At 37.3% G+C, this 9,700-nt stretch overlaps 1 pseudogene; it reads right to left on the bottom strand.

Moving 5' to 3' along the window:
* Nucleotides 1–965: 965 nt before the first annotated feature.
* Nucleotides 966–7,510, bottom strand: LOC144293607 (eukaryotic translation initiation factor 3 subunit E pseudogene; annotated as a pseudogene).
* Between the last annotated feature and the right edge of the window lie 2,190 nt (nucleotides 7,511–9,700).

Genomic DNA, 9,700 nt, shown 5'->3' with positions numbered 1-9,700 from the left:
CTCCCAAAACCAAACTCCACCTTCTTTTGATGAGAGCAAAGATGTTTTTAGAAAACATGGCTATCCCGTGGGCTACTGGAAAACTGCTTTTCCAGACTTCATGGCTCCTTTCAGTGAGCCTTGCAAAAATTAATAACAGAGTTTGTTAAATAAATTATTAATCCCACAAGTCAAAGAATAAATATAATGGTAAACATGTTAGAAAGACCATCTGGAAGAAATTTTTGAGCTTCACTGGATAATATTTGAGATTTGTCTAGAAACTGCCCTGCCTTACTGAGATTCTTTCTGGATACCACTGTCCTACTTATGCACCTTATTGCCATATCCCCTGGCGCAGACATTTGTTCACATCTATCTCCTAGACATCATGTTCAACCCCACTCTTTTTGTATATATAGGCACAGTCTATTAATTTCTTATTGTGAAAGGAACATGATCAACTCTCTTTTAGAGTCAATAGTTTAATTTTCCCTAAGTTATTCCTCACTCAACACTTAGTATTCCTTGAACTTAACCTCCAAGTCTAACGAACTCTCTTTGAGTTTTTCCTACTCTACAAATGCCCACCTTCCCCTGCTTGTTGTTCATAGGGATACTCTGAGAAGCAGTTCCCTAATTTCAGTTTATATCCCAAGTGCGTATCATGAAGGTCAATAATTATTTCATTTGCCAAATTGATGAATGAATTATCTTATGGATTTAAAATTTTCAAACCGTAACTAAATGTTAATCAGGACAGAATGTTGCTTAATATCAAATTTGATTTTTTTCATGAAGGATTTTTCTAGCTTCCCAAACTCACTTCCACTTAAAATAAAATAGCCAATTTGATTCAAATTCCTTAAAATGTGTACTCCATATGTTGTTTCTCAAATGTATGTCACTTTTTATAAAATGGCTTTTTATTTCATCTTTATTTTATAGTTTTTTTCATCTTGTCTTTACACAAGATGGCTTCTTCTTCAGTAGAAGCCAGAATCCTGAGCTGCCCAGTTAGGAGCTTCTGACCTACTATTCTGATTAAATTTATTCTCAATATTCATGGCAAACATCTGGCTTCTAAATGAAAGGCTTCTGGTCTTTTCAATCACTTGCTGATAGGGTGAGATTGTTTTGTTACCCATAACCACAAGACCTAATTTAGAATCAATCTTGGCACCCAGTCTTGCATTGATGATCACATTTATAAGCCACCTTTCAGCTTCTTCTGGAATCATGTTTAGTTTGTCTGCCAACATGTTAATGTTGATACACTGGTGGGTGAATAAAAAGTCTCAAGTGTGATGAGAGGTGCATTTTCAGTGAAATCTTCAAAACAAGCCACCAAGAAGTCATTCATAAGTACTGATTCACAGTCCCTCAGCTTTTCCTGAGCCCTACTGAAGCCAAAGTTAACAGATAAACATTCAACTAATTTTGTCACTGGGTCTTTCTATGTGTAAGACTCCTGTTGAATAACTTTAACGGAATCTTTTAACACCTGTTGGGGTTTTCAGATGTTTTGTTTGTTATGGTGGGTGTAGTCAAATGGTGCAGAATAAGTGGACACATCATCTGAATTACATCAAGACACTGTGGCTGGTAAAGGAAGAGATCAATAAAGTTATCACGCCCTTTGGGGTGGGTGAAGAAAACAAACCAAGACCAGTGGATGAGCCATGTTTGCTGCCGAAGAGGCTGAAAGGGAGAGCTCACAGAATTACTTCTGTGGTTTCTTTTAACCCTGTCAGGTCTTCCATGGAGGCATCCCAATTCCACATTAAGATCTCAGAGGCCAGTTTTCCCAGAGTGAACTCAAAGCACTTCTATCTGCTGCTGGAACCAACACTCTAAAGAAGTAAAGACATTCCAGGGTAATGCCCAATGCCCACATTCATATTGGAATTTTTCATACCTGTGAGATGTATCTAAACATTCCTGCCTAAAATCATGCTTGTCCTCCAGTGAGTCAACCAACATCTGACCATCTCTGGTTGACAGCATCTTCCTTGTAGTTTCTGGATCAAACATTATCATGACTGGTCCCGTTTCTGCCTGAAGCTGTTTCAGTTGTGCAACAGCTGAGGTTCTTTTTTTCTCTCAAAACAAATGGAATATCATCAGAATAAAGGTTTTGTATACATCACCCACAAAGCCTACCACATTGGTATCATGAAGAAGAAGGTCTAATTCCCCTTGTAATAATTCTTTTTCATTATATATCTCTCCTATGGAGAGAAATTCAAGCAATGGGAAGACTAGATGTGGATCCAAAAAGTGTGCAGTCTGGCTAAAGAAGAAGCCGCTTTTACATTTTTTTTTTTTTTAAAGATTTTACTTATTTATTCATGAGAGACAGAAAGAGAGGCAGAGACACAGGCAGAGGGAGAAGCAGGCCCCCTGCTGGGAGCCTGATGGAAGACTTGATCCCAGGACCCTAGGATCACACCCTGAGCTGAAGGAAGACTCTCAACCACTGAGCCACCCAGGTGTCCCCACGTTCTTAATACACTCCGACTATTAATGAGATTTTCTTTGCCTTCATTGAAGTAGTTACTTCTGTCAGCTTCCATGACACACCACTCACCTTGTTTTTCTTCTCATGATTTCATTTTTTATTCATGTTTATTGAGGATCAGCTATGCTTCTCCTACTTTTTTTTGTTATCAAGATTATATTTTTAGCAGGACTCCGTAGCTTTATATGTCATTAAAATTGTTTCCAGATTCTGACGCTACATTATTGCTCAGCCTTAGTTTCCAAAATTGTATGATTTTGTTGTGTGTGTGTGTGTGATATGTGTGTGTATGTGTATGCACATGTGTATTCCTAGATATACTCCAGTTCAGAATTTTTTAAAAAGATTTTATTTATTTATTGATGAGAGATACACACAGAGAGAGGGAGAAACATAGGCAGAAGGAGAAACAGACTCCCTGCAGGAAGCCTGATGCAGGACTCAATCCCAGGACCCCAGGATCACAAACTGAGCCAAAGGCAGACGCTCAACCACTGAGCCACCCAGGTGCCCCTCCAGGTCAGAATTTATGGAGTCAGTCATTGTTATGCAGAAGACTTTTGGAACCAAAAGAATGTCCTTTGGTCACTCTTTTTGTTCAAACTCCAAAGAAATCCACATGGTTTGCTTTTATCTCCAATGGCTAAAATCAAAGGAAATCCCTGTGCATTTTAACATTTAAACCTGGGCCAGTTCAATCAAACAATAATTGAGGCTTGAGTTTTCAAGAGAAGGTTTTGATTTGCAATGTTGAGGGGAATAGGACTTGAGTTTGTGAGCATGTGTGCAATCCTGCAGGTGCTGGCAGCCTTCCTGTTGGACTGAGAGGGGTGCTTGTCTGAGAGAGGAGCAACCTAAGGAGAAGACCACCTGAGGGGCAGGGAGAAGTAGGCTGACTTCTGAGGTCATCCTTCAAACTTTTGTGTGTATCTTTGCTCCCAAACCAGTTCTTATTAATAAAATAAATAAAACCCAAAATGTTTCTCTACATCTTTTCTTTAAACCAGTTTAAACCAGTTTGAGCTTTTAAAATTTTATTGTTTTTGTCACTTGAAGCTAATATGATAAAGATAAGATGTTCCTAAAACTTGGGGATGAATTGTAGGTGACAAATAAATTAATTTCTCTGATGTCTATTACCTGAAATGTTGACCCAGTGCTCAGATTTATTCTGTAGGAAATAAATTTTACTTTTGAAAAGACTTTATATGTTGGGTCACTCATATTTTGGAATCTCTGCCCAATTTTGGAATTATTTAGATTCTAGTAGGTTCCAGAGAAGTATATATACAATGAAACTGGTGAAGAAGGAAGTCTTTTCAGAATTCAATATTATTCTGTTCTAAATGATTGTTCTCAGGGTGAGTGATATAAATTATCACAAATATGTGGAACCAAATGAAGCCTAGCTCTCCATATATAAAATTATGGTAGATTTCTAATAGTTTCCTCAGAGTTCTTTTCTAAAGTGGATTAGATAGAATGTTTACCACATGTCTTCCATGGTTTCACTGTTAAGGAAGACTTTCAGCAGTCAAATTATGATGTCATATAAAACTTTGCTCAACAAAGTCTTCTTGTGGAAATCTCAAGCAAAATAGTGTCTTTATTGAGGAACTGTTTGAGTGCTACTTCCTGTTTAAATGAAGTTCCATGGAAACCATGCATTTTGAGGTCCAACATTGAGGCCAAACTTCAAGGTGTATTTTGTTCATCTTTTCTAGGCATCTGACGTCTGCACAAATATTAAGCTTTTATCGTTAGAATGCTTTTTCAGGTCATTTCCAGGAAGACCTGATCTGCTATATTACTGCAGATGGCTGTCTCTAATACACCAATAGTTATTAAAGGCTCAAATCATGGGTTCTTAGATTTCCCCTACATTTTTTCCTTTTTTTATTTGTAAAAGGCTTCTATAGGAATTACTGTACATGCACAAAAAGGCCCCATTTAGAAAATAGTTTGTGAATCCCCATTCTGTACAGTAATGGTCCATATAACTGTATTAAGTCAGTTCCTTTAATAGGGAGAGTGCCTTTTTAGTTTGTGAGAAATCTGCCCCTGCTGAGATTTGAACCAGGTACCCTTGGATCTAAAAGCATGTGCTTTACTCTTTAGATAAAGTGAAATCTTCTTAAAAGTGGGGGGAGGTGGAAAGAGATGGAGTTCTCTTTGACTTTGGAGCCATTTCTTTGACAATTTTATGTTTCTTTCTGAGTTACTTTCTCAGTCTCTTCCCTCTGTCCTTTGTTTTACCTGTTCCAGGTAAAAATGATCATTTGATCATTTGGCTGGTGTTGACCCTTAAAAACATGAATATGACCCTCTGCATCTAAGACCACCATTTAATATCTGATAATGGCAGGATTGTTAAACTAAATAATCTGTACATGCCTGGTCTCAGACTTGGGCTAAAGAATCTCTAAAATTTTCCCACCTCTAAGAATTCATGAGCATATGTTATTTGTGTCAAGTTAAAAATAGAAACTTTTTTCCCCTATGGAAGAAAAATGATCAGGTCATCCTTTGAATTTGCAACTGTCTGTATATTGCCTGATAGTGGCCATTTTATCATCAAGGCTTCTGGAATTCTCTTCTTAAAAAATATATTTTGGTAATGAAAGAAAAGGTCAATTTTCTATATTTCCTGAGTCTCATTATTAAGACAATTATTAGAATTAAGCCAAATTCTAATAAGAATTTATAAATTCTTAATAAGAATTATAAGAATTAAACCAAATTCTAATGGTCCTGCCATTTCTCGTGTAACATTCCTTTATCCTTTGCAGATCTCATCATGTTCAATAAGGTTTAATGAGAGAATTATAGATACTTATGAGCTTGTATAAGATGAACTTGTTTTATTCTCAAAACTAGATTGTGTTCCAAGTGTTTTTTTAAAACAAAATAGAGTGTGAGGATTTCTAATAAACAGATCACATGGGATAATAGGCTATAAAATTGCAGTAACCAAAGTGAGGTTTCCTCCTCCTTTGTCATAGCAGAGTTCCACTTAGATTACAATAGCCACAGGAAACCAAGGTTTAGATTCTTAGTTGCCATTGTTGCATCATTAAACACTTCTTAAATGCTCACAATATGCCAGGTGCTTTATGGAACATATAAAGACTAGTCTTGCATAGGACAAAAAAGTTTATTAAAGGATGACATTGGACACATTGTAATTACTCCCACTGGAGCCATATGTATAACAAAAAGGGTTTTGGGTACAAAAAGGAAAATTTAGCAAGGCATGTTTTCTTTTTGTTGCCATGTCAGCCCTAACTGTTTACCCATAGCCCTCTGAGGCTGAACTAGTAACAATCTGGATCTGGATTTGGTAGTTTATTCAAGGTGAGAATATAATAAAATATTGTTATTTAACAGGATCTTTGAAAACCAGTGAAGCTTGTGTGGATTCTTTCTTGGATAGTCAATGTCAGTCCAGACCTAAATTCCTGGAGTCACCTTGTATTTGCCCTTGAATGAAGTCACCAGCAATCGCTAGGAACTTGAGGTTCAAAACTGACCAGAAATCAGGCTTAGTCTACTGGAAAGGTTTTGTATTAGAGAGTATACCAGTTCTCCACTGGATTGGGAGACAAAATGCAAACATCAATACTTTTGAATTACTTATAGTCTTCTTAGTGACAGACCCAATTAACTACATAGCACATATATGAATGTCCAGGGAAGTGCTTGCAATATAACGATCATTTGATAAATATTTGTGGAACAAAGGAAGTTCTAAGAACTGTGATAAGAAAATATGAATCATGATCCCTTACCACAAGAAAATGAAATTAACATTTGTAAACCAATTAGACTGATAATTGTGAAGTATGGAGTCTGAATTTTTATTTCTCTGGCCTTACCTTTTGCATGCTATAAAATGTTAAAAATAATTTTTCTTTCAGGGTCAACATAGACACTCAACATATTGAGTTTTAGGAGCAATAAGAATTTTCCACTGAACACCCCCCAAGTGATTTCTTCCTTCTTAACTGTTTTCTGAAAGCAATTTTTTTTCAAAGGAGAGAATTCACAATTTCAGTAATAGAGATAAAGGGTTTCAATGCTTTATTTCACTAATTGGAAAAGTTAAGATAAAAAGGTTTGCTAGTTTCTTTCTTGTTCCTCCGGGACCTGGATATTAAGAAAGTAGGAAGGCACTAGATGCATAAAAGAGGTAAAATAAATATCACTGAAATGTTGCAAGAGTAACACAAAGGGAGCATTAAATTTTAGACTTGCTTTTGCTTGAAAAGGTAAATGTGAAAGTTGTGCACAGTTATTTCAAACAATCATGGGTACTCCAGTTAAGAATTTTGGTTCTTTTGGGGGCACCTGGGTGGTTCAGTCTGTTGAGTATCTGACCCCTGGTTTTGGCTCAGGTCATGATCACAGGGTCCTGGGATCAAATCCTGCAGGGCACTCCATGTCCAGCATCAGAGCAGAGTCTGCTTATCCATTTCCTCACCACTGTCCCTCTCCCTGCTCACACACACACCTGTGAGTGCTTGCACACACTCTCTCTCTCCTAAATAAATGAAATCTTAAAAAAAAAAATTTGGTCACTTTTATATGATTGTATTTGTCTGTTAGGGAGCATAAACATCAATTTTCTCCAGGCAGTGATTACTATTTCACCAAATACAACTAATATAATCAATACGTTTTTTTCTACCTCAAATTCTTTATTAAGGAAACATAATTATCAGTAAACATGTCCTATAGAAAGACAGAGATGAAATTGCACCTTAAAGCTGTGTGAATGATTGCCTTCCACTGTATATTCCTTTGGTTAATTGGCCTGTTGTCTCTGCAAGATAACTAGCACCTTGAAAAAGGGAGAATCCATAGGTGCCCCAGGAATGCAACTCTATTTCCCTTCTCCCTATTATCTCCACTCCCTGTCATCCTCACCTTAATCTTCCAAACCTCTTTTCCAGACTTGTTTTCTGCTCCTTGGATGGGAACTGAAGCAAGTACCATAACTTCCCTGGACATCCTTCGATTCTAAGTCCTACAGTCAGTGTTGGTAGAAACAAGTTCTCACAGGCATTATGAAAATGTCCTATTTATGGTAACATTAAAAAATAACATGAATTTCACTTAAAATCAATGCTTGGTCTCGGTATTCCAGCTTGGTATTGCTTTGGGCATAGGGCAAGGGAGACGAATAGCATGGTTGGCTCCATCTTTGTTCCTTATCCTAAGTGCCTCCACCCTGTCTCTACTTCTCTGCTGACTAAGGTTTCTAATCCTTCTTACAGATGGAGGGAGGAAAAGGAGAAGTTTGACATGGTAAATATCTTATTTGACGACAGCAACTTAATCCAGTGATGGTTTTCTTAGGAAGGACACCCGGGGTTCCTAATTCTGATTCTCCCAGAGGGTGATTATATGGATAATTTGGAGAACGCCTTGTTGGGATGCTCTAGTTGCAATGACTTCCTACGGTGGGGTCTCCATTTGGCTAGCTGCTTACAACTTCAGTTCCCAGGGTGTGGGAGGTCCGTGCCACACAGACTCTCACAGATGAGGCTCCACCATTACTCCAGGAATCTCTCTCCGGAAAGTCCTCTTTAGGCCAACTTGAGCCTGGCTCCCTCTCACTTGGTCCGTGTTTGGCTCATGGAAAACTCATGCCTCTGCTTCTGCCAAGTGAAGTTTTCCTCAACGTCATCATATCTCTTTGTTCTCCAGCTACACAAACATTTCCAGTCAGTCTTTAGCCTTTTAATCTCCCAGGTGCAGGTCAAATGCTATCTGATACGGGAGGACACAGCAAACTCTCTGCAAGTGGTCTCTTCTACCCTGACCCCTTTCTCACAGGCAATGGAAAATTCAATAGTTTTCCCCAAAGAAATTCTTTCCCTAGAAATAGTCATTTTTCTTGGTTTCTCCAACCTGTAAATATCCACAAGGATAGTGTTAAAGTGGGAATTAGAAGACTGGTTCTTAACCACCTTCTTTTGCACATCATGCATAAATGGTCTAGTCCCTCATTTTGGAGTTCTCGACACCTATAATATTTATTCTCTATTTTGGAGGTTTTAGCTAAAACTAAGAAAGGAAGATTTGACTTTCACATCCTGTTCTGTTGGTTGGTAATTAACTTACCTTTCTTTTCTTACTGGAGACGTCTAGCACAAAACTGGAGCTCCTGCCTCTCTGAGGTTAGAAACATCTAGGGGAAAGGATGAGGCCAATTAGGTGAGGAAATGTTACCAAATATACTCCAGCTCTATTTATTCATATCTCAAGGTGAAGACTCTTGTCAGTTGAGGTGATGTTAAACCACATTGTTTGTTCTTCATCCAATTTCGCATCAATTCAGAGACAAAGATCATGCCATTCTCCAGCCCTGGGTTTCTGTGTCTATTCTTTGCCCAGGCAGAGGTCATGCCTATATCTGGCCTAAGTGTGGGTGCACAATATTCAGCAGCATAAGGCCATATACACTTAATCTCTGACTAAACCATTTGTTGTGAGATAGAAGTGGTACCTCACCTCTCCTTTTAGTCAGTTCTTGCCAATTTAGTCCACGTTGGAAGTTTTTGTTTTTTTTTTTTTTTTTTTTTTTTTTTTTTACTCTTTTCTGCTTCTACCAGGCAATGTTGGTTGCATGACACTTACTACAAATTCATGTTTTAATTAATCCATTCAAAAATTCTTTAATCTTATTTCTGAAGAATATTAGGGACTTCAAGATAAATAGGAAGAAATGAGACAACTACAAAAATTTAATGTAGTATATAATCTATGGAGTGTTATAAAATATATTCAAGGAAAAATGCTGTGAATGTTGAGAGGAAAGAGACTTACTTTTAGTTGAGAGTGGTGGGACCCTAGGGAGGACTTCTGAGAAGGAATTTTATTTCATCTGGACCTTGAAAATAAGACAGCAGATTTCAATAGGGGAAATGTTATGCCAGATTGGGAAAATAGCATGGACACATGCTAAAATATTGGGGCATGTTTCCAGTAAAATCTTTTCATTGTATATAATATAATATAATATAATATATGAAAGGGAAAATACTAAAAAAGAAGTTTTCTGCCAGACTTGGGAAAATCATAAGTGTCAGCATTAGAGAGATCAGACTTTTTTCGATGTGAAGGATGATATTGAAATTTCTAAAGAAGAAAACTAAATAGTTGGGGCAGTAGTTTAGAAAGGTTAAATTGATAGCA

Source organism: Canis aureus, chromosome 22 (assembly GCF_053574225.1).
Source record: "Canis aureus isolate CA01 chromosome 22, VMU_Caureus_v.1.0, whole genome shotgun sequence".
NCBI classification, from domain to species: Eukaryota; Metazoa; Chordata; class Mammalia; order Carnivora; family Canidae; genus Canis; species Canis aureus.
This window is presented reverse-complemented; position numbering and strand designations above follow the sequence as displayed.